The sequence below is a fragment of the Canis lupus genome, chromosome 1, assembly GCF_011100685.1.
Source record: "Canis lupus familiaris isolate Mischka breed German Shepherd chromosome 1, alternate assembly UU_Cfam_GSD_1.0, whole genome shotgun sequence".
Classification (NCBI taxonomy): domain Eukaryota; kingdom Metazoa; phylum Chordata; class Mammalia; order Carnivora; family Canidae; genus Canis; species Canis lupus.
In genome coordinates this window covers 17518189-17544135 of record NC_049222.1, presented here as the reverse complement: position 1 = coordinate 17544135, position 25947 = coordinate 17518189, and the positions used below count along the sequence as shown (strand labels likewise).

At 40.9% G+C, this 25947-nt stretch overlaps 1 protein-coding gene and 1 non-coding gene across 8 annotated transcripts in view; both read right to left on the bottom strand.

Annotated features, from left to right (window-relative positions):
* The window catches only part of ALPK2 (alpha kinase 2), a 142390-nt gene extending 124315 nt beyond the window's left edge, over positions 1-18075 (bottom strand). For 3 of the 7 annotated variants that reach the window (XM_038525899.1, XM_038525900.1, XM_038525895.1), the window contains exon 1: positions 17930-18074. The gene's annotated coding sequence lies outside the window, so the exon portion shown is untranslated. Of the gene's footprint in view, positions 1-8384; positions 8744-17929 lie in introns of those variants that run through there. The other 4 variants (XM_038525904.1, XM_038525896.1, XM_038525897.1 and 1 more) reach the window with 4 other exon arrangements.
* Positions 18076-23002: 4927 nt separating this feature from the next.
* Positions 23003-23106, bottom strand: LOC119869880. Its single transcript, XR_005354873.1, has one exon. It is a non-coding gene; the product is annotated as a U6 spliceosomal RNA (small nuclear RNA).
* Positions 23107-25947: the final 2841 nt, after the last annotated feature.

The following is a 25947-nucleotide window of genomic DNA, read 5'->3' as shown; positions in this document are numbered from 1 at the left end:
GGGCATCTACAAAACAAAGACCCACAGTGAATATTTTACTTAATAGTTACAAATTTTTTTAAAGATTTAAAAAATAGTTACAAAATTATTGTCATTATTATTACTTTCCTAATATCAGGGGAAATTTAAGACATGACTCTTGCTACATCTATCCAACAATGTACAGGAGGTTCTAGGCAGGGCAATGAAGAAAAAACATTAAAACATACATATTGGGGAAAAAGTAAAACTGTCTTCATTCACAGATGACAAAATCCTGTATGTAGTAAATCCCAAGGATTCAGCAGACAAACCACTACCACCAATAAACAAGGTTAGCAAAGTCACAAGATGTAAATCAATATACAAAAATCACTTATATTTCTATATATGAGCAACAATTCAAAAATAAAATTAAGAAAACAATTCTATTCAAAATAGTATCAATAACTCTTAACTCGAGGAAACAAACAAGGTGGGGGGATGGGGTAACTGGATGATGGGCATTAAGGAGGGCACTTGATGTAATGAGCACTGGGTGTTATTTGCAACTGATGAATCACCAAATTCTATCCCTGAAACTAATAATACACTATATATTAACTAAATTGAATTTAAACTAAAAAATACTTAGAAATAAAAATAAGACATGTATACAGAAAACTATAAAACACTGAAAATAAAAGTAAGGAAAATTAAATAAGTGGAGAGACATTCCACATTTATGGATTGGGAGACTCAGTATTGTCAAAGTTGCAGTTTTCCCCAAATTGATCTATAGACAACAGAATCCCCAGCAAAATCCCAGAAGGATTTTTGTAGAAATTGATAAACTGATCCTAAAATTTATATGGAAATGCAATGGAATTAGAACAGCCAAAATAATTTTGACAAAGATCAGCAAAGTTGGAGGACTTATATTCCCTGATTTCCCTGCCACATTCCCTGTGGCAAATTTGATTATTTGCCATAATAATCAAAACAGCGCAATACTGGCACACTGTCATATAGAGGGATAGTCTGAATAGATCTATCAGAATCAAGAATTCAGAAATAAATTTATGTTAACTGATTATTGGTAAAGGTACCAAGATAATTCAACAAAGGAAAGAAGAGTCTTTTCAATAAATGGTTCTAGGGCAATTGGATATCCATATGCAAAAATTCTGAACTTTGAAACTTACCTCGTATCACACTCAAAAATTAACTCAAAATGGATCACAGTCCAATGAGCATTGGACTCCTGATTTCAGCTCAGGTCATGATGTTGGGGTCATGTGACTGAACCCCACATCAGGCTTTGCACTGGAGGTGGAGCCTGCTTGGGATTCTCTCTCTCTCTCTCTCTCTCTCCCTCTGCAAATCCCCCTCCTCCCTGCTCATGCTCACTCTCTCATTCTCGCTCTCTCTCAAAAAAAAAAAAAAAAAATCACAGACCTAAATGTAAATAAATGTAACAATAATAAATTTCTAGAGGAAAACACAGGAGATGATTATGACTTTGGGTTATGCAGAGTTATATCACTTGTCCTTTCCATTAAGCATGATCCATAAAAGTAAAAATTAGAAAATTGAATTTCATCAAAATTAAAAACACTTTTACTTCAAAATACATCATTACACACCATATATTGGGACAAAATATTTGTATATCATATATCTCATAAGGGACTCATATCCAGGAATATATATATATGTGTGTGTATATACAAATAAACACACACACACACATATTCAATAAAAGAATGACAAGTAATCCAATTAAATAGGCAAAAGACTTGAATAGACATTTCAGCAAAGAAAATATACAAATGACTAATAAGCACATGCAAGGATGCTCAACATCATTAGTCATTAGAGAAGCACAAAGACCACAATGAGATACCACTACACACCCAGTGTGATGGCTGTAACAAAAGAAGATAGACAATACTAAGTGTCTGTGAGGATGTGAAAAAATTGGAACCCTCTTACACTGCTGATGAGAATGTAAAATGGTACAGCCAGTTTAGAAAATAGTTGGGCAATTTCTTAAAATATTAAACATATCCTTGCCATACAACCCAGTAATTACACACCTGGGAATCTACCTATGAGAAATGAAAACACATGTCCCAAAAAATCCTGTATTCCAAAAACTAGAAACAATCCAAGTCCCTGTCAACCAGGGAATGGATAAAACAAATTATGGTACATCCATACATACGGTAGAATACTATTCAACAACAAAAAGAAAGGACAACTGGTAGATGCTACAACTTAAAAGAAACTCAATATTATGCTAAGTAAAAGAAGCTAAACACAAAGGACTACATATTGAGTTATTCCATTTATGGGATGCCTGGTGGCTCAGTGATTGAGCATCTGCCTTCAACTCAGGGTGTGATCCTGGAGTCCCGGGATTGAGTCCCACATCAGGCTGCCTGCATGGAGACTGCTTCTCCCTCTGCCTGTGTCTCTGCTTCTCTCTTTGTGTGTCTCTTGTGAATAAATAAATAAAATTTTTCCCTGTCATGAAGATGGCTCTGAAGGTGGAGAAGGAAGCCCCTGCCCCTCCCAAAGCCGAAGCCAAAGCAAACGCTTTGGAAGCTAAGAAAGCGGTGCTGAAAGGCGTGCACAGTCACAAAAAAAGAAGATCCATACATCACCTACATTCCGACTACCCAAGACCCTGCGTCTCCGAAGGCAGCCCAAATATCCTCGAAAGAACACCCCCAGGAAAAACACCCCCAAGGATAACTATGCCATCATCAAGTTCCGCCTGACTACCGAGTCAGCCATGAAGAAAATAGAAGACAACAACAGACTGTGTTCATTGTGGATGTCAAGGCCAATAAGCACCAGATCAAACAGGCTGTGAAGAAGCTCTATGACATTGATGTGGCCAAGGTCAACACCTTGATCAGGCCTGATGGATATGTTCAACTGGCTCCTGACTATGATGCTTTGGATGTTGCCAACAAAATTGGGATCATCTAAATTGAGTCCAGCTGGCTATAAATCTAAATTTAATTTTTTTTTACCATTAAATAAATAAGTAAATAAATAAATAAAATCTTTTTTAAAAAAAGAATTATTCCATTTATATGATATCTCCAAAAAAAGGGGACAAATTTATAGATACAAAAAAAGAACAGTGGTTCTTGAAGTCTGGAGGTGGGAGGGGGTTTAGCTGAAAAAGCCATGGAGGGGATACCTGGGGATGGCTCAGCCGGCTGAGCATCCAACTTGGTTTCAGCTCAGGTCATGATCTCAGCCCAATGTCAGGCTCCACACTCAGCGGGGAGTCTGCCTGGGATTCTCTTCCTCTCCCTCTTCCTCTGCTCCTCTGCTGCTCGTGCACGCATGCTTGCTTGTTCTCTTGTGCGCTCTCTCAAATAAATAAATAAATAAATATTTTTTTTTAAAAATGGACATGAGGGAACTTTTCAGAATGACGGAAGTGCTATAGAACTGGATCATAGTAATGGTTACACAACTTTAGATATGCTAAAAATTATTGAAGTGTACACCAACAATGAAACAATTTTATGTTAATTATACTTGCGTAAAGCTGCTTTAAAAATAGAATGAAATAGTTAATGGATCCCTTGCCTATCTTTTTAAAACAATTTTTTTGTACTTTATTATTTTTTAATTTTTCCCACCTTTATTGAGGTATAATTTATATATAGTTTGCAATTATTTTCTCCCATTTTGTAGGTTGCCCTTTCACTCTGTTGATTGTTTCCGCGGCTAGACAGACTTTTCTAATTTGATATAGTCTTACTAGTATATTTTTGCTTTTGTTGCCTATGCTTGCTTTTGGTGTCATATCCAAAAAAGCACTGCCCAGATCAACGTCAAGAGGTTTTTCCTCTATGTTTTCTTCTAGGAGTTTTATGATTTCAGATCTTACATTCAAATCTTTAATCCATTTTGAGTTACTTTTTGTATATAGTGACAGATATGGGTCCAGTTTCATTTTTTTGCATGTGGAGATCCAGTTTTCCCAACACCATCCTTCCTCTCATCATGTGTTCTGAGTGTCCTGGTCAAAGATGAGTTGACCATACATGCAGGAGTTTCTTTCTAGGTTCTCTCTTCCGTCCCATTGGTCTGTGTGTCTTTCTGTGCCAGTATCACGCTGTTTTGATTACTATAGCTTTGTAATATAGCTTGAAATCAAACTGTGTGATACCTCCAGCTTTGTTCTTCTTTCTCAAAATTGTTTTGGCTATTCAGGGTCTTTTGTGGTTCCATATGAATTTTCTGATTGTTTTTTCTGTTTCTGTTTTTAAAATGTCCTTGGGTTTTGTTTTGTTTTGTTTTTTTAAGATTTTATTTGGGTATGCCTGGGTGGCTCAGCCGTTGAGTGTCTGCCCTTGGCTCAGGACATGATCCCCAGGTCCCAGGATCGAGTCCTGCATCGAGCTTCCTGCAGGGAGCCTGTTTCTCCCTCTGCCTGTGTCTCTGCCTCTCTCTCTCTGGGTCTCTCATGAATAAATAAATACAATCTTTAAAAAATATATTTTATTTGTTTACTTGAGGGAAAGAGAGAGCAAACACAGAGGGAGAGGGAGAGGCAGGCTCTCCACTGAGCAGGGAACCCAACACGGGGCTCAATCCCATGGGATCGTGACCTGTGCTCAAGGCAGATGCTTAACCAACTAAGCCACGTAGGTGCTCCATCCTTGGGATTTTTATAAAGACTGCATTGAGGGGCACCTGGCTGGGTTAGTCAGAAGAGTCTGAGACTTGAGTCATGAGTCATGAGTTCGAGCCCCATATTGAGTGTAAAGATAACTTAAAAATAAAATTTTAAAAAATTGCATTGAGTCTAGAAGATCGCTTTGGGTCGTATGGACATTTTAACAATATTAAGTCTTCTAATCTGTGAACATGAGATGTCTTTCCATTTATTTGTGTCTGCTTTTTTTTTTAAGATTTTATTTATTTATTCATGAGAGACACAGAGAGAGAGGCAGAGACAGAGACAGAGGGAGAAGCAGGCTCCCAACAAATAGCCCAATGTGGGACTCCATCCCAGGACCCTGGAATCACAACCCGAGCCAGAGGCAGATGCTCAACCACTGAGCCACCCAGGTGCCCCTGGAGTTTTTTCTTAATTTACTTTTTAGATAGTTCATTATTAGTGTATAGAAATTCAACTGACCTTTGTATGTTGTTTTTGTATCCTGCAACTTTATCAAATTTGTTTATTAATTCTAACGGCTGTGGGTTGGGTTTGTTTGAGGAGTCTTTAGGATTTTTTACATATAAAATCACATTATATGCAAACAGAGATAATTTTCCTTCCTCCTTTCCAGTTCAGATGCCTTTGACCTTTATTCTTGAGTCATGTCAGAAAGCATAGGACCTACTGGATTAACCTGTGACTTTGAATGATTACTTCGGATCTCAATTGCTATGAGCCCAAGAAACAGATACCTAGTGAATAAATCCTCCTGAACATGATATTCCTCATGACAGATACCCGGAGAGCCAAAAGTCTAAGACAAGAATTATCACCAGCCACCTGGTGTGACACTTGCTCATTTGACAGTGTCATTATGCCACTCTCTTATGCAACAAGGCAGCATATGAGCCTATTCTCCAACAAGTGTAAAGGTAGCAGGGAAAATGGTGTGCTCTAAGGAGCTCTGCAAAGGTCAAGAGAAAGAGCTCCTGTACTCTATTGCCACATGTTATCTGCAGGGAGGTAGCTTTGAATATCTTAATGCCCAAAATTCTGCATTAGTAACAATCTTTTTTTTTAAGATTTTATTTATTTATTCATGAGAGACACAGAGAGAGAGGCAGAGACACAGGCAGAGGGATAAGCAGTTTCCCTGTGGGGAACCTGATGTAGGACTCGATCCCAGGACCCCAGGATCACAACCTGAGCCGAAGGCAGATGCTCAACCACTGAGCCCCCAGGTGCCCAGTAACAATCATTTTAAAAGCACAGTAAAAAAACACGTGACATTAAAGCAGGGGTTTTGGCAAACTATTATGTTTCCTATTCCTACTTTTATAGTTGCGTGATCAATTAAGGGACCAGTCAATTCTACCCAATTGATGAATGAGCAGGAAAAATGTAAGTTCCTTACCATTTTGTCAAAATGTCACAAAGGAGGTTCTCTCCAAATCACAGCGTTCTGAAGTCGTCTACCCCTGTTGCCTTCTATCCCTTTCTTTTTTTTGGTTTCCAGAGCAATTTATTCATTAAAATCTATTCAATATGCCATCAACAGTTCTCCTGTGTGTATTGTGCTGATAAATAGACACTGAGAGGATTTAACAAGTTCGTCGTTTAAGAAGTATGAATTCATTTTCACCACATGGTATGTACACGGTTATCTGTTCAAACAGATTTCTTTTTAACAGATCTTAGTTTAAAAAAGTCATAGATTAAAAAAAAAAGTCATAGATACTGTGAGTTCTGTATAAACTGGTGGATAGTAAGTTAGTTCCTTTGTTTTGACTTCTAAGCCTCAACTTCACCGCAGAATAAAGAATGTAGGCCAAAGAAAGCATAATTGGTCACTCGTATAGAACAGTATTGTTTCTATAATTTGAAGCTTTCTGAATGGACGGGTTCAGGCCTGATGAAACTGTAAAAAGATTACTTAATGAATAGACTATGTGGAAATTGTACAAAATGTTATTAACTTTAATCATTACTACCTGAAATAGCACTATGTTACTAATTGCTATTCAAAACCAAAAACCTGTTTTTGAATCCCTAGGAAGGTAGCATGTGTACACAACCATGTACACAACCTTGTACTTAAGGGTGTGTCAATTCATATTTCAACAGAAACTTTGGCTTTAGGAAAGAGTCACAAACATTTAAAATAATGGCTTTAATCGTCATTATGAGTATACGGTAGGGGAAAGTGTGCTTTGATTAAATATACATCATACCAGTGATGCTGGCATGGTTGAGTTAATCCTAATGTTGATAGCTATAAAAACTAGTTTGTACACGACAAGACAATGAGAGAAAAAAACAATCCCTTTGAAACAAAATTTTAAAAAATACATATGTTCACAGTGGTTTGTAATCAACAGTATGCACTTTATGACAATAACATGTACAGATTGAGTCTATCCCTTTCTGGAACTCCAGGGCCTGTCCATGCTTCATGCAGTTCCATCCCTTTCTGTGGGTGAAAGATTTGCATGGCTGAGTTCTGAGCTCAGTTTTGCTAGTCCAGCGGAGGGCTTGAGGCTACAGCCTTGAAAACATGGCCTGTCTTTATATTTGAGAAATACTTCTCTCATAAGTTGTCCACACTGGTCTTCCCAAGGGCAAAAAGAGAACCTTACTGCAGGGTGAAAAACCATCATCTCTGACCTGCAAATGGTAGCTGCACGTGCTAGTAACATAACAACCAGTTAACATTTGCATTACACAGGCCTTTCTCCATATCCATTTAGTTTATGAAGGTTAATTTGAGTCCATTTTTTTCTGTCCAACCCCACCCCCACCCGCATAAATGATGAGACCACAGCAGTACCCTACCAGCCTACTCTTGCCAGGTCTACCACGTTTGCCACCACTTCCCAGCACCACAGCCACCATCAGCTGAGGCTACCAGTGGATAGCCTTCAGACCAGCCTTCCAGAAACACTGTTGTTTTTCATATTTCTCCCCTGCTGATAAATCTTCAATGATAACCCATTGTTCATGGAATAAAGCTAAATATCTCAAGTGGACATTCCCAAGTCCTCTCTTGTCCCATGATGAGAACCGACCCAGAGGTAAATTCTGAGGGAAGGGACACCTGGGTGGCTCAGCGGTTGAGCGTCTGCCTTTGGCTCAGGGCATGATCCTGGGGTCCTGGGATCGAGTCCCACATCAGGCTTTCTGCATGGAACCTGCTTCTCCCTCTGCCTGTGTCTCTGCCTCTCTCTCCCTCTCTCTCTCTCTGTCTCTCATGAATAAATAAATAAAATCTTTAAAAACAAATAAAAATAAATTATGAGGGAAATGTGGGTCATGTTTCTGGATGACTCTGCTCTTCTTTGGGGAGGGTACAAGCCTTGTATTCCAACATTCATCCTGCCTGGCTTCCTCAGCTTTCTTATCCATTTCAGCCATACCATCACCCCAGTCGATGGGTAACGATCAGAGCTTAATCAATGACACAGACTGTCAGCGGCTCATGTTGCTAACACGTCAGAGATTTCTCAAAGAGAATTTATTTTATACTGGCATGAAGCTGGACTATATGAGCGCCTGTTGCCAGGACAGTAATACCTTGAGTGGTAGGTCAAAATGCCTTCACTGATCTCTGCTCCCCGTAGGCACTCTGCCCCTGCCAGGCCCTTCTTTTCATCCCCCACCTACACACACACACACACACACACACACACACACACACACCCTGAACACCCCATGGTAATCTCTCTTGTACCTTTGCTGACCGGTCCTTTCACCTTCATGGCTCATGGAATTTTTTTCAAGACTGTGCCTACCTCCTCCCTGGAAATCCACTCTGGCCAAGAGGAGGAGGGTAAAACAGCCTCAGCCAGCTACATCTTGCTGCTGCCTCCGACTATGTGGTCTGTGCAGTGTCCTCAGCCACACTCGTGGCGTCCTGGAGACCTGAGGCCATCGTCCCATTTCTTTGTGGTTCCTGCCCAGGAGGGCACGATGCCACACCTGTAACCGGCTCTGCTGTGGATGTGCTTTGTGTAGATAATACCTGTCTAGACTGATCTGAGACACATTTTAGACTGTTTCCTGCTCCATTCCATTTCCAGGCTAAAGGCAGCAGAGGAACTCTCTTTTCTGGAAGAACAAAGCCCCTTCAAGGGCCTCACGATTACCTAATCCAACTTCCTCTTTTACCCAAATTACACAGGCCAACAAGCACAGATTCAGACACAGTCAAAGACGGGGGAGGGGTGGAGAGTGGAAAATAAGGCTGCTACATTCTGAGAACTGCACCATTAAAATAACTTAATTCCTGATGATGAGCAAACCATTTGTTCTGCTGCTGACATATCCTTACTTGTGCCATGATGCCCCCTTACCCACTGTTTGGCCAGCCCCTTTCACTGCACACAAAGTATCTCACACCCTAACAGCGCTGAGGATTTCCTCACTTTAACTATCCCCTCCCCATACAGGAAAGCTGAAATACTATAGCATAGCTTTCCATTTTTATCATTGATATAACAACGTATTCCCTGACTTCACTGAAGTATTGAAAACAATTATCACTATGAACCCTATAATTTCCTCAGAAGTTAACTCACCTCCACCCAATCTGTAAGCTTTATGAGAAACACCTGCTCACCCTACAGCTCCAGTAGTTAGCACAGTGCCTAGCTGGCAATGGCTCAAGCCATGGTCCTTGACTAAGTGAATGGACAGGTCTTAGATAGCAGAGCCTTCTCACGGCAGTTGTTGCTCATGCTCCCCCAAAGGACTGACTTCCTGAAAGGCAGGTAAAATCAACTACAGTTACTCTGTGAAGCCTTAGCAGGCCCAGCACCAGTGACAGGAAAGACTGAGTGTTTTGAGGTACCAGTCCCTAGATACTTTCTTTTGATTCCATTTTCTCCCCCACTCCAATATTCCCTCAGCTATTACCATGCAATGTTGGGGGATTCCTGCCCATAATTTTCAGACCAGTATAGAAGTAGTGATAAAAACACAACCTATAGTGCCAGAGATTTTCATGTCATTCTATCTGGAGTTTATATTGACCTTTAAAGCTGTTCGTTTTGAAGGTCACTGTGTGCATCTGAATCTCCAGGGGCTCTTGTTCAAATGCAGGAATTAGGGGTCCATTCCCAGAGATTCAGACTAAGTGGATCTGAGTTCAAGGTCACAAATCTTCATTTTCAAAAACAACCGCCACCCCCCCCCCCCAACACACACACACACCTCATGCAAGTAGCCAGTGAACCACATGACAAAAATCGCTAAGACACTGATGGGCAACCAACCACCTTTCACCACATCATGTAATTAAATTTAGCCTCATATTTCTCTCTTCTACTTAAGGCTGGAGTAGAGAAGTCTGTGATAAACTCATACGCATTACAGGGTTTAATGGAAATAAGTTTAATGCCTTAACTCTAGAGAATATTTGTATCTTAAAGAGAATGCCTAAAGAAGGCAAATGTTTACATAAATGACAGGAAACTCAAAGGGTCCACTCAGAGGCCTCACCATCATTGATGAAAATTAGCATTATGTGGGGAAAGGGCGGTAAGAGGACACCCTCTTGAATATTCAAAATACTCCTGCATTTTTTAAGGGAGACCTTTAGTGACCTGGTTAGACAGTCTCTCCGTAAATTTGTTTGTACAAAGGTATTTCAAGTGTGGGCTTCATATGGCTTAGGCTACTGGTAAGAATTAATTATGCACAAAGATATTAAACTCAACCCACTTTCATTAGTATATGTACCCCTAGATGTGTGGCTTGGACACATTTTTATCTCCCTGAAACTCCTTTGGTAAATGAGAATAATTGCAGCTTCTTCCTTAGGTTGATGTGGGGGTGAGTTACTTACGGAATGTTCCTAACACAATACTTGCTATATGGTAAGTGCCCGATAACTGTTAGTGATTGACATTGTGTAAGGGGAGGGGGTGCTGGGCACACAGACAAGCAGGAGACAGAACCTCGGACAGGTGTGCAGAGGGAGCCAATAAAGTATACAGGGCCGACTCTGAAGGAAGAGAGGGGGAATGGGGCGAAGGATGCTTCAGGGCAGTAACATCTCAGGGAGGTTTTGAAAGATGACTAGGCGCTTTGAGGAGAATGAAAAGGGGTCTGCAGAAGAACATTCTGATAGAAGTAACAGCTTGTGGGATGCCTGGGTGGCTCAGTGGTTGAGTGTCTGCCTTCGGCTCAGGGCCTGATCCCAGGATCCAGGATGGAGTCCCACATCAGACTCCCTGCAGGGAGCCTGCTTCTCCCTCTGCCTGTGTCTCTGCCTCTCTCTGTGTGTCTCTCATAAATAAATAAATAAAACTTTAAAAAAGAAGAAGAAGAAGAAGAAGAAGAAGAAGAAGAAGAAGAAGAAGAAGAAGAAGCAACAGGGCAGCCCGGGTGGCTCAGTGGTTTATTTATTTATTTTTTTATAAAGCTTTTATTGTTTTATTTTTTTTAAGATTTTATTTATTTATTTATTTATGACAGACAGAGAGAGAGAGAGAGGCAGAGACACAGGCAGAGGGAGAAGCAGGCTCCATGCCAGGAGCCTGATGTGGAACTCGATCCTGGGTCTCCAGGATCACACCCTGGGCCAAAGGCAGGCGCCAAACCGCTGAGCCACCCAAGGATCCCCGGCTCGGTGGTGTAGCGCCGCCTTCAGCCCAGGGCCTGATCCTGGAGACCCGGGATGGAGTCCCACATCGGGCTCCCGGCATGGAGCCTGCTTCTCCCTCTGCTTGTGTCTCTGCCTCTCTCTCTCTCTCTCTCTCTCCTCTCTGTGTTTCTCATGAGTAAATAATAAAATTTAAAAAAAAAAATAAAAATAAAAAAAGAAGCAACAGCTTGTGCAGAGTGATGTGTGGAAAAGCTTGGCTTATTCAAAGGAACTACAAAAGTAGTTTGGTAGAGCTGTACTACAATTAGCAGGGATGGCCTCATGGGCCTGTGACCTGTGGGGTCACATAGGACCTCTTGGTCACAAGGGCCACATGTTTGGTTCAACATTCTGCTATTGCCACCATAGAATTCTTAATTGCTCCTGAACAAGGGGCACTGCACTTCCATTTTACAGTGGGCCCTGCAAATTATGGAGCTGGTCTCAGGAGCAGGTCTGACATGTGCTTCATCAGAAAATAGAAGTGTGGATTATGAGCAAGTTACTCATTGGGAGGGAAATACAGGTAATTTTTGGAGGGGAATTCATGTAAAAATTAATGTTGGTCCCAGAAGAAACTTTGATATCTCTCTCCAGCTTTAGAACTCAGCAAGCAATAGTTTTTGTTGCAGTTAGATCTTTTCAACCATCCATACATATGTACACATACCACATCAGACATTGGCCGAGTGGAGAATTTATCTTAGCTAAGAAAGTGTCAGATGATTTACTCTTCCAGTGATGACTCCTCCCTGAAAGTCTTTCGTGTACTCTCTCCTGCCAGACTGAATAGCTTGTTCTGGAATGTTCTCATGGCATCCTTGTATATGAGTCTCATCTTTTTCAGATACATTTCTAGAGATGGAATTGCTAGATCAAACAGTAAGTGCATGGTTAAATTGTCCTTCAAAGGGTTATACAAATTTACATTCTTCCCAGCAATATGAGATATGAGGTACCAGATTTGAAGCACAATCTAGTATCAGAATTTTTATTTGCCAATTTAGTAGTGGAATTAGCATTGTTCTATTATTTAATTGCATTTCTGTTATTTAAAAAGAGGTAAAGTATCTTTTCATATATTCAAAAGCCATTTGGATCATTTTTGTCTGTGAACAGCCTATTCATTTTCTTTGCCCATCTTTAGGTTGATAAGTAATCTTTTAAAATTATCTTGCAAGAGTATTTCATATGTTAAGAATAATACCCCTTGTCTTTAATACAGTTACCAGTTTGTCACTTGCCTTTTGGTGCTATACATGCTGTTTCTCCATGAACAAAATCTTCTTTTGTATGTACACAAATATACCAATCTTTTCTTTCAAGTCTTCTGAGATTTTTCATGTTTAAAAGCCCTTCGTACTCTGAATATAAAGACAGTCTCCTGAATTCTCTGCTTGTATCTTTATGGTTTCATTTTTAAGAATATTATCTAAAATTTTGATACAGTTGGAATTTGCTTTAGTGTGATGTTTAAGGAAATAATTCTTTTCCCATTTGTCTCAATACCAAACTAGTCAAAATCAAATTTTTCCCACTGATTCAAAATACCATGTTCATTATAATTTAAGTTCTTTAACAGCACTGTATTCTGTTCCTTTGATCTGCCTACCCATGTGTGGTGTAAAACTGTTTTAGTACTTAGGGCGCTTGAGTGGCTTTGCTGAATGTCTGACTCTTGATTTCAGCTTGGGTCATGATCTCAGGGTTGTGGGATCAAGCCTCTAGTCAGTCTATGAACTGAGCATGGTGCCTGCTTAAGATTCTCTCTGGCCCTCTCCCTACCACTCACTCATGCATGCATGCCTGTTCTCTCTCTCTCTGTCTCTCTCTCGCTCTCTCTCGCTCTCTCAAAAACAACAGCAACAACAACAAAAAATCAAAACCATTTTAGTACTTATAGCTTCTTAAATCTATTTTGACATTTGAAACAGCTGGTCTCTTCTCATTACTCTTGTTTTTCAAAAACTTCCTGGTTGCTACCTATTTACCTCTCCACATGAACTTTATAATCATCCTATTTGGTCCCCTCCGCCCAAACCCTATTGGTGACATGATCAGACCGGAACTTCAGAACGATCATTCTGGCTAAAGTGTAAAGAAGCATGCAGGGAGAAGACCAGCAAGAGATGCTATTTTAGGAGTTCACAAGAGAGGTTAAGGGTAACTTGGACTTCAAGGTGGTGGCAGCAAACATAGAAAGGAAAGAGGATCAAGTGCCCTGGAGGAATAAAAAGTGGCAGAACTTGGTGATGAATGTGATTTGGCAGTTCTGGAAGATGGAGGTGGTTTTCTAGTCTTGCCTGGAGCAACCCTGGGATTTAATCCAGTCTGTAGAGGCCCTAATCCGGATCAATCCAAAGATGCCAGGCCAGGGGACCCCTGGGTGGCTCAGCAGTTGAGCATCTGCCTTTGGCTCAGGGCACGATCCAAATTCAGGGATCGAGTCCCACATCGGGCTCCCTGCATGGAGCCTGTTTCTCCCTCTGCCTGTGTCTCTGCCTCTCTCTGTGTCTCTCATGAATAAATAAATAAAATCTTTTTAAAAAAGTGGCAAGAGTGTAATCTGAGACATTCTGTAACATCACATCTGGGGCCTGAAGATCCAACTTGTGGTTAGTGAAGAAAAAGTATGATAGTTCATAAGTTTTCCTTTCTTCAGTTCTTCAAAAAGTTAAACATAATTACTCCTAGGTACATACCCAAAGAATTGGAAGTGGGGACTCCATGAGCTCCTTATACAATACGATTGGCACATTTAAGCTTTCTTTACCTTAGTCCTTCTGTAGTCTATAGGGATACACTTGTCCCTAAATACCTTTCAAAGCAAAGCAGTACTGTTCACAATATCCGAAAAGTAGAAACTGCCCACCATCAGATGCATTAATAAAATGTGGTCTATATATGCAATGCAATATTATTCAGTTTTCAAAAAGAATAACATTCTGAAACATGCTACAGCATCGATGAGCCTAGAAAGTATTTGTTATGCTAAGTGACGTAAGCCAAAAATAAAAGGACAAATATTATATGATTCCACCTTTATCATATAACACCTAGAATAGGCAAATTCATAGAAACAGGAAGTCAATTAGAGGTTGCCTAGGACCAGGAGGAAAGGGAGAAATGGGGAGTTACTGAGTAAGAGATAGAGAGTTTCTGTTTGGGATGATGAAAAAGTTCTGGGAAAGGATAGATAGTAGCTAGGGTTGCACAACACCAAGAACTTGATGGCACTCAATGGGACACTTAAAAATGGTTAGAATGGTAAATGCTTATGTATATTTTACCAAATTAAAAAAGAATACGCTTTCTTAAAGTTCTCTTTCCTAATGAGAGAATGTGTCCCCACTGAGACACATTACCCTCAGGTGGTTATGGCTATAAGTTGTATCAGCTCTCTGAGATCTAGGTATTACCCAGTAGGCAGTACATTGTCTCACCCAAAACAATGCAAAATATTTTGGGAAACAAACTATATAGCCCACATCTCCGGAAATCCCCTCCCAAGTAGTTAACCACAAAGGGAGGAAACATAACAGGGTGAAACCAAAAGTTTGCAGCCAAATCTCAAGAGTCCATGGTCTTTCGTTCTGTACCAGGTAAACGCAATGCAAGTACGCACTCAGGAACAATACGATTGGAGCCTTGAAGCTTTCTCTGCCCTAGTCTTTCTTTACTCCACGTTTTAGGGATACTCTTGTCCTCAAATATCTTTCGAAGCAAATAGGTCTAAAGCATTGGATTAAACAGAAGATACTTAAAACTCACTTGACAAATCACCTGATTAATTAAGTCACCAGAATCAGGCAGTGTCTACTGAAGAGCTCTGAAGACAGCTGGGAATGAAGCTGAGTTACTGTTGCTCAAACTGATGTTACAAAGGACCTCAGGCTAGAGGCTGTTGAGCTGCCAATACTACTTACACACACACACATACACACACACAAATTTCTTCCAGAGATACCCTTAGTGGAATCTTTCATAAAATGTACGAACATCTAAATGGAATAATAAGCAATCCGTAGAGTGAATAGTAACATGCTATCCAGAAAAAGAAAAGCATAATTGGTTAATATTGTGCAAATAAGTGGATGTGAATCACAGCGATAAAATTCTTTGGCAGAAATTTTCTAGAAGCAAATTTTTCTAAACACACAGTTCTCACAAGATGAAAAAATGTGCAAAGGTTCCATGTGGGCTCAGTGATAGTAAATGAATCCTCACTCATTGCTGGTAGCAATCAAATTGTATAGCCACGGGGAGAGTTTGGTGGTTTCTTACAAAACTAAACATACTCCTACCATACAATCCCATAATCACCCTCTTTGGTGTTTACCCAGAGGAGCTGAAAACCTGCACATCGATGTTTACAGCAGCTTAAACATCATTGTCAAAACTTGAAAACAAGCAAGATGTCTTCCACAGGTGAGTGGATGAATAAACTGTGGCCCATCCAGACAGTAAATTATTATTCAGCACTAAAAAGAAATGAGCTATCAAGCCATGAAAAGACATGGAAGGACCTTAAATGCATGTTACTAAGTGAAAGAAGCCAATATGAAAACACCACATACTGTATGATTCCAATGATATGACATTCTAGAAAAGGCTAAACCATGGAGACACACACACAAAAAAAATCAGCAGTTGCTGATTGATGAATAGATGGAACAGAGGATTTTTAAGGGCAGTGAAAATACTCTGTATTATAAAATGGATATATGTCATGATGCATTTGTCTAGTCCCATAGAATGTTCACCCCCAAGAGTGAATTTTAAGGTAAACTATGGACTTTTGGTACTTATGATATGACAAAGTAGATTCATCAATTCTAACAAATGCATCATTCTGGTCAGTGATGCTGATAATGGGAGAAGCCATGCATGTGTGAGGGCATGGGGTATACAGGAAATCTGTGATATCTTCCTCTCAATTTTGTTGTAAACCTAAAACTTCCTAAAATATGAAGTTTAAAAATAGTATGAATTGATCATGTATCCACTTAGCGGATACAGTAAAATAGGGGTGCCTGCCTGGCTTAAATGGTTTAGTACCCAACTCTTGGTTTCAGGAGGGGTCATGACATCAAGCCCCACATCTAGCTCCATGTTCAGAGGGGAGTCCACTTGGAGATTTCTCTCCCTCTCTCTCTTCCCCTCTCCCACTCTCTCATGTTCTCTCTCTTGCTCTTAAACAAATCTTAAAAAAGGGGGGGCCACCTACATGGCTCAGTCAGTTAAGAGGTCATGATCTAGGGTCATGGCGGGGGCATCTGCTTAGGATTCTCTCTCCCTCTCCCTCTGCCCATCCCTCTACACACATGCTCTCTTTCTCAGATTAATTAATCAATTAATTAAAAATCTGTTTTTAAAAAAGAAAAAGTAAAACAATTTAAAACTTTACAAGGTGTTTTGTTAAAGCATGGGCAGAAGACGATGCAAAGTGAGACATAGTACCTAGAGACAAGTAGGCTTCGACAGTGAAGGGGTTGAGAATATTCCACACCAACATATGCCACTTTGGTGTAAAGGTTATTTTTAAGCTGAAGACACTTTTGAGACTCAGCAGATGACAGTGGGGTCAGCTCTGGGAGTTTCCCTTATGTGATTAAAAGGAGCAACTTCTGGGAAATAAGACTGCCACAAATTCTTCTTCAGGGCTAATCTACAGTGGAAGGAAAAACATGAATAAAACCTCCCCCAAATCCCTTCTCCAGGGCAGTCTTATTACCCTGAAGATGGAAAGACCACTCACACCTATCTAGACATTATCATAAATCTTCTTATTCTCTACTTTTTTCCTAAAACCCATCTGCCTTTCCTTTTAAAAAAACCAAATATATATATATATATATTTTTATATATATTTATTTATTTATTTATTAATGAGAGACACAGACAGAGAGAGGCAGAGACACAAGCAGAGGGAGAAGCAGGCTCCCTGATCCGGACTCGATCCCGGATCCTGGATCACACCCCAAGCAAAAGGCAGACACTCAACCGCTGAGCCCCTCAGGTGTCCCCCCATCTGCCTTTACTAAAGAAACCTATTTGCAAAGTTACAGATCTTTTCTAAAAGTGACTTCCTTTAACATTTTTGATGCTAACATTTTCTCCCATTTTCATATTGTTGCTACTGTAAATTTTAAAAAGGTTGAAAAAATAAGAAACCTATTTGTTCTTCACCTAAGAAGCCTTTTCTTCCCCCCTTCCTTTTTTCTACTAGATTAGGGTTGTTGTTGCTTTTTTTAAAGATTTATTTATTTATTCATGAGAGACACAGAGAGAAAGAGAGGCAGAGACATAGGCAGAGGGAGAAGCAGGCTCCCAGGGAGCCTGATGAGGGACTAGGATCCTCAGATCCTGGGATCACATACTGAGTGGAAGGCAGACGCTCAATTGCTGAGTGACCCAGGGTCCCAGTATTTAATCCCTTAACTCTAATAATTTAAGAAGCCAGTTGCTTCCTTTGATGGTTCTCTTGTGCGTACAAAATAAACCTTTTCTCCTGTTCATCTGTCTTTTATTGGTATAATTTGCAGGCCCCAGGTACTGAATGGAGGAGGGTAGAAGAAACTTTCCCCCCCTCCCCTCCTAGTAACAAAAAAGGGAATTTGTTGGCTTACCCAACTGAACTGCAGAAAAGGTAGATGTGAGCCAGGCTCAGGGAGGATTACAACCAGGCACTGGATCAGCACCAGTCTTTTCTCCACCTCTCGTTTCTCTTTCTCAGTGTACCAGTCACTTTTCCCCACCGCCTTCTGGCTTCCTCCACACAGATGGTGGGGACATGACCACCAAACAGCTCGATTTGTACCTCCCAGTTTTGCCACCTGACACAGTCTGAGACCCTCTCCATTTGGTTGAAGGTCAGAAATTCCCAGCACAGGCCAAGTTTGGGGAACAACATGCCTACCTCCAGCGAATCACTGAGTTAAAGAAACATATTGGTAAGAGACTGGAGGCTCCTACTGAACCCCACACTGAGAAGCAGTATTTCTGAGACAGGAGTGCTATTCTAGGCAGACAAAACAGTAACCACCCACTGTGCCATCCTTCCAAACAGCATTGTGAATACCTCAGAAACAGTGGCTTCACGTGGCTCCCTTGGCATTCTGAATCCCATTCAATTTCTTGGGCATCCTGAATCCCTGGATTTCTCTGCTAACTCAGTTGGCAGGAGTGAGTGGGGAACAGTAGAATCCTTCCATGAATCACAGCCAGTCCATCTGGAGCCTTTTTTTTTTTTTTTTTTTAGCTTGTCAACAATGCTCAAGTCCCAGAGGGCTGGATCCTTCTTGATTCTATTTTGCTTTTAATCAGAGTTTCTGGAACAATATTGGCTAATATTCTAGATTCTCATCTTTTCTACTGTGTAGCTCCCAAGTTTTCCCCCCACTCTGTATTCCCTTGATTCCATGTTGTCTTAGGAACCTCAGACCCTCGGAGCACCTGGGTGGGTGGCTCCGTAAGTTGGTCGTCTGCCTTCAGCTTGGGTCATGATCTCAAAGTCTTGGGATCAAGCCCCACATGGGGCTCCCTGGTCAGCGAGGACCCCACTTCTCCCTTTCCCTCTTCCTTCCCCTCTGTTCATGCACTCTTTCTTTCTCAGATAGATTAATGGAAAGAAAAGAAAGAAAAGAAAAGAAAGAAAGAAAGAAAGAAAGAAAGAAAGAAAGAAAGAAAGAACTCAGACCCCCAACTAAACTGTACCATGCTCCTCTTCGGAGTTGATCTTGGATTACCAAATTATCAAATAATGGTAATGGGGAAGGGGTGGAAGGTCAGGTCTTGTTTCCCTACTCTCTGCCCACTGCCAGCTATCTTCATCTCCCCTCTAAGCTTGGTTCCCCTTCTGCTGAGACCCATCCTGCACTGTTGCCCATAAAAGAACTTAAGAGAAGTATCTCTACACTTGTGAAGACTGTGTGACACGCCCTTCAAAACTTCAGGGAGATAAATTTAGACATAAAACAGGAAGTAATTCTCTATGTGGCTGAGAGAGATCTAAGGGAACTGACTGCCTCAAGATATTTTAAAGCCAAGATGTGGGGGAGTAGTTCTTAAACATTCAGGTGGATCAGAATCAGCTGGAAGGCTGGTAAACTACATACTGTGGGTCCCATCCCAGAGTTTTTATGAAGTAGGTTTGGGGTGGGGCCTGAGAATTTGCATCTCTAAAAAGCTGCTGCTGTTGGTCCAAGGGCCACACTTTGAGAACTACTATGTAGGGGTTCAAGAAGGGGGCAGCAAACCTCTCTAGGCCACAGGGCTCTCATCTGAAATTAAAGGTGTTGGCTAAGTCGGCCAGAGTGCTCTTTAGGACTGACATTCTGAGCTTACAGGGTTCAACATGTGTTGAATTCTGACTACATGTGTTCTTATTCAAGTTATTCTCATTACCATGAAATAATTATTGCTTACCTATATTAAGATGCCATAAAAATTCCCAGAAGCTTAAGAGCTCTGATCTATACACGGCAAAACCCCATTAAATAAAATTCATTCCGGTCACTTTTGAAAAATTTATATTACTGAATATTTAACTAAATGCCCTTTTACTCACAATGTCAGCTAGCCTCCCACAAAAAAAGGGGGGGGGGGTTCAAAAAAAAGTCTTCACTGACGTGGCTTTACGGAACAAGTTAATAATTAGCATATAAGGCTTAGCATGGGACTAATATTTAAAGACCTTAAATATAATTTAAGCTATTGGTCAACTAAATATGTACTTCTCCTCCCCTTTCTTGTAACAAATAAATATTACTTGCATTTTAATGTAATGCTCTGTCTGCCTACCCTCCTGAAATAGCCGTGCTGTTCACAACATCTAACTTTAGCAAATAACTAATATGGTACCACTTGACCTGTCAGTCATTTAAATATTGCCCCTCTGCCCCACACAAATAAATTGTATTTACATGTTAATTTGCTTAACTCAATCCTGGAGCAGCTGCAGTTACCCTGATAAGACCTTGGCTGGTCTTTGATCACATGGTCTCCTCCCTCTGGGACCTTATGCCTTTCTATGCAGAAGTTTAGGATTAAAGGGGACTTCATGTCTAGTCCCCTCCCCTAATCTGAGCCACCAAATGCGTCTTCAAGGTAGCACGCCAAGGGATTCCCAGATCCAGAAGGGACAGTCCGAGCAATCAGGAGCTTTGAATGGATCACTAACATCTTGTGACAGTCTGCGAAGGTCCTCCATCAGTCACCCCAGAAAACAGGACAGGTCACCTTTGGAGGCACGGAGTAGAGCCAGCACAAATGTATTTAACCACCTTTCTACCTGGGTGTGTTCACATGCAAAGGTTAATTTCATTAACTGGGAATAGTCACAGTTGTCACATTTAAAATATATATATAAATGATACCATTATCATCCAGGAAATAATCATGCCTTCATCGCTCAGATTCCTTTAACTCTCTGGGCCCACCATTCCTAATTCCAGAAGTTTATTTCTCTTTGCTCCTGGACCATTGCTAGGCCTTTGATAAGTCTCTGGAAAACTAATGAGCTACAATGCACTAAAAATGTGGAAATCCTCAAGTTCAACACCTTCCTTTGCCATTTTTTCATGTTTATATAACTTATCTCCTTAACAAGATCATAGGTTCCTGGAAAACATGGGTTCTGCTTTATATTTTTTGTCCCTTGTTCACTGTGTCTGCAGAGATTGCCAGGATCTGGCACCCCAAGACCCCTTTCCAGTGTTGGGTTGGTTCCCAAGGGCCATATATATGGAAGAGGGGAATGTCTATAGGAGACATTAAAGGCACTTACCACCACTGGGCAAGTGACCAGCCAAAACCCTTATGGTGGGATTTTACCTTGATGAAATGACACAGACTAATGGGGAACCACTACTTTACCTCAAGGCATAGAGCAGAACTGGCCTCCTCTGCCCTCTCCATACTTCTTATCTTTAGGGGCCACCTTGCCTTTGGCAATCCCACATTGCCTTTGAGCTGCATGACTAAATCCCTGCTCCACCCCTGGCCTAGTTGGCCTTGGTTCCAAGGAAGTAGGGGTGGACTAAGGCATTCCTAAACAAGATAGCAGGATATCATGGGACCTAATAAGTAAAATGAACCATTATTTATATAGAAGAACAGAAAAAACAAATGCCACGGAAGACATAAGTGACAAAAGACTGGCTGAAGGTAAGTCAGGATCACACAGAGGATGGTGTATGTCTACCATCTCGATATTCTTTTAAGATAAGCTGGCCAGTTTTTCATGCACCAGCAATATAGCCCCTTGATTGAGATACTCTTAGCAGCCCTGGCTTTTTGGGGCCTTGGCTGAGCAGGTCAGCTCTGAGCCCCTCCTGGGGACGGAGAGGAATTCAAAGGCAGGAAGTGGGGAGCACTGCCCATGTTAGAAGCTGTTAAGAGCTAGGTGCCTACAAGAAAGAGCCTTTCTCTTAAGAGTGAGCCTAATAGATGGATCTTCACCCTTTTCTCCTGGGCCCTCCACTGGTCTTTGCTTCTCCCATTTTTAGCATTCTGACTCTGTGGAGGGAAAAAGAAGGAATCAAGTGGCCTTTGGACTCTGCCCCTGATTTCATCATTAGCATAGAGAAATACTTGTTCTCCCAAAGTGGAATGAAAGGCAGAGATCCTGGGGTGTTTCCAGAGCAAAGGTTCTCCCCTTAGGTTGCCTACTAGAATCAGATAGGGAATTCAGAAAAAATCTCGGTGATCAGGCAGGAACCCCAAGCCAATTAAATAAGAATCCTGGGTGTAATCACAGACTCCACTGTATTTTAAAACTCCCCAAATGGTTCTAATGTGTAGTCAAGGCTGAGCCTCACCGCCCTGGAGATTAAGCATCCCGTCTTCCTCCTGTCTGCGTTAGAATACCCTGAGGGATACATCAAAAGCTACTGCTGCCTAACCTGAGACCAATTAAATTTAGCATCTCTGAGGACTAGAGCCCAGGTATCAGTATGTTTTGAAGGTTTCTTGGGTGATTCTTTTTGTATATGTGGTAAACTATTTGTAACATAGAATTTACCATTTTTGCCATTTTTAAGCATACAATTTTGTATGCTTAGTTTTTTTTGTACATTTAGTGGCATTAAGTACATTCACAATGTTGTGCTCTATCCATTTCCAGAGCTTTTTCATTATCCCAAGCAAAAGGTGTATCCATTCAACAATAACTCCCCATTCCTCTCCCCCCCCAACCCCAGCCCTGGTAACCTCTATTCCACCTTCTGTCTTTATGAATTTGTCTTTTTTAGGTACCTCATATAATTGGAATCATGCAGCATTTATCCTTTTGTGACTGGTTTATTTCACTTAGCATAATGCTTTCTAGGTTCATCTATGTTGTAAACACGCATCAGCATTTCCTTCCTTTTTAAGGCTGAGTAATACTGCCTCGCTTGGACATGCCACATTTTTTTATCATTTGTTAATGGACATTGGGCTGTCTACCTTTTGGCTGCTGTGAATAATGAGGTTGTGAATATTGGTATACAAGGAGCTGTTTGAGTGCCTGCTTTCGATTCTTTTGGCTATATACCCGGAAGTGAGGCTGCTGGATCATATGGTAATTCTATGTCTAATTTTTTTCCTGTTTCATTGAGATATAATTGATGAGCAGCATAATGATCTGACTTACATATATCATGAAATGATTATCACAACAGTTTAGTTAACATCCATCATCTCATACAGATACAAAAAATATATATATGGGATGCTCCACAAATTTGCTATCATCCTTGCTCAGGGGCTATATTAATTATCTCTGTATCATTGCTATTTTAGTATATGTGCTGCCAAAGTGCACTTTAGCTCTTTGATGAATTGCCTTGCCCTTATGTGATTCTTTTTTTTTTTTTTTTTTAAGATTTAGTTATTTGAGGGAACCTGGGTGGCTCAGTGGTTGAGCATCTGCCTTTGGCTCAGGGTGTGATCCTGGGGTCCTGGGATCGAGTCCCATGTCCGGCTCCCTGCATGGAGCTTGCTTCTCCCTCTGCCTGTGTCTCTGCCTCTCTCTCTGTGTCTCTGAGGAATAAATAAATAAAATATTTTTTTAAAAGATTTATTTATTTCAGAGAGAGAGAGCATGAGAGCAGAGAAGGGGCAGAGAGAGAGGGAGAGAATCTCCAGCACACTCCCAACCTGAGCTTGGAATCTGATGTGGGGCTCAATCCCAGGACCCTGAGATCATGACCTGAGCTGAAATCAAGAGTCAGGTGCCCAACCGACTGAGCCACCCAGGTGCCCCATGATTCTTAAGGATAGCCAAAGATGAAGAACACAGGTGTTCCTCCTACATCCTAAGAGAATACTGATTAGTAGTTGGTGAGTATTACTGCTTGACTTCCTTCATTAATTACATTGTAGCCCAATGAAATTGTTTTTGTCACAAAGTCAAAAGACTACTGGGTAGGTTAATAGTACTCTTGAATACCCCAACAAAGCATCTCATGGCCATGAGAAATAGCACCTCAATTGCAATTCCTACCTTGAGCTGAAAAGGGTCCCCAGTGATTTGTTAGTAATGATCATTTAAGTATCAGAGTTTCTGAATGATTTGCTTTGTAGATAATAAATAAGACTTCAAGGCTTTTCCTATCAGAGTGCCGTATTTATCATGATACCTAAAATTATTTCTATCATCATACTAGCACTCAGATGTGTTTTCTTGACTCTGAAGGAAAAATGGAGATAACGACGTGATTGTATTGCACATGAAGGTCTTCCATGTCATAAAGCACTGCTAAACTATCCATTGATAGTCTCATGAGAGTTCAAGGGTAAAGGGATGAATAGGTGGGGCACAGATCTTTAGGGCAGTGAAAATACCACTGGTATACTACCATAATGGTGGATACATGTTATTATACATTTGTCTGAATCCACAGAATGCACAACACCAAGAGTGAACCCTAATGTAAACTATGGACTTAGGGTGGTTATGTGTCAGTGGACGTTCATCAGTTATAACACGTGTACCACTCTGCTGCAGGATATTGATAATGGGAGAGGTTGTGCATGTGTAGAAGCAGAGGGTATATGGGAAATCTCTGTATCTTCCCCTCAACTTTGCTGTGAATCTAAAATTGCCCCCTCCCCCAAAAAAGCCTTAATAAAAACTATCCTTTAACAGTAGTTGGCACAGAGCCTGGCACAAGGTAGGCATCAGTAAATATTTGTTAATGATCGAATGAATGAGTGAATAAATGAATGAATGAATGAATGAATTTAGACAAGTAATTGTAGTCTTTGGTATGGATGATTCATTATGATGGAAAATTATTATGACAGTTACTATTCCAAAGTTGAAATCCAAATGGGAAAGTGCCCCTAATTCTTTGGGAGATGGCAGCAAGAAGGGACTGCAGTGGGTGTGGAGAGCCTTGTTTCTGAGGGTACACTGAGTGGCCTCAACACAGAGCGGAGCCAGAGGACATGAAGGGTACTGGTTATGGAATGAGGGTGAAAGACAGGGGTGCCATGTAAGTTACAGGACTCCTGCATCCTCCCCCTCCATTGTACACCAGTCCAGGACTTGCAGGTTTCCTCCTGCACCCACGCGGCCTTTGAAAACCTGTCCAGATATGAAATAACATGTTGTCCTGGCATTTTTAGTTAGAGTACCATCTAAAGTCAAATTCTGTAAAGGAAAAGAAACTTGTGAGTCAGTTTCCAGATTTGTATTTTGAAGATTACATCAACGGATTTCCATAGAAAGAAACCACAAGCTTCTTGCAGATTGTCTGGATTCACAATGATCTATGTCACTTTTAACAAATGAGGAAGAGCTCCCAAGCATATCATCTAAAGATATGCATGAACTTTGAAGGTGCATTTAAAAGCCAGATCTCCACTCTCCATTTTACTCCTATCTGCGTATGATTGCAATGGTTAGCATAGGAAAGGAAGCGGAATTACTGCTTATTACTTTGTTCCCAAAATTAATGTGGCAGTTTTGAGAGTACTAATATACCCTGCATCTACTTCTCCGAGACACTTTTTATATGTATACATTATTTTTTCTCATTTCATCCTCACAACGTCATTTGAAGCAGGTACTATTATCTTCTGCTTTTTACAGACGTAGAAATTGAAGCTGAGAGGTTAAAGTAACTTGCCTAAAGTCATGTCTCTAATAAGTGGCAGCATCAACATTCAAATTCAGGGCTAATTCTAAAGGTCATAATTTTCCCTATTAAACCATCATGCCCCTTAAGAGAACCACAGGGGGTGAAATTACATAATAAAAATGTTAATATTTGATTAAGAGGAGAAAAAGACCAATCGTAAGATGTAATGTCAGTCCATGGCAGAGGTTGGAGGGTGGTGGGTGGGGTGACTGAATAGATTATAAAACTGCAAGGTAGGTAGGAGGCACCGGGCTGGCTCAGTCAGTAGACCATGGCATTCTTGATCTCGAGGTTGTGAGTTCAAGCCTCACGTCGGGGGTTAGAGCCTACTTAAAAAAATAAAACGGGGGCAGCCTGGGTGGCTCAGTGGTTTAGTGTGGCCTTCAGCCCAGGGCGTGCTCCTGGAGACCCAGGATCGAGTCCTACGTCGGGCTCCCTACATGGAGCCTGCTTCCCTCTGCCCGTGTCTCTGCCTCTCTCTCTCTCTCTCTCTCTCATGAATAAATAAATAAAATCTT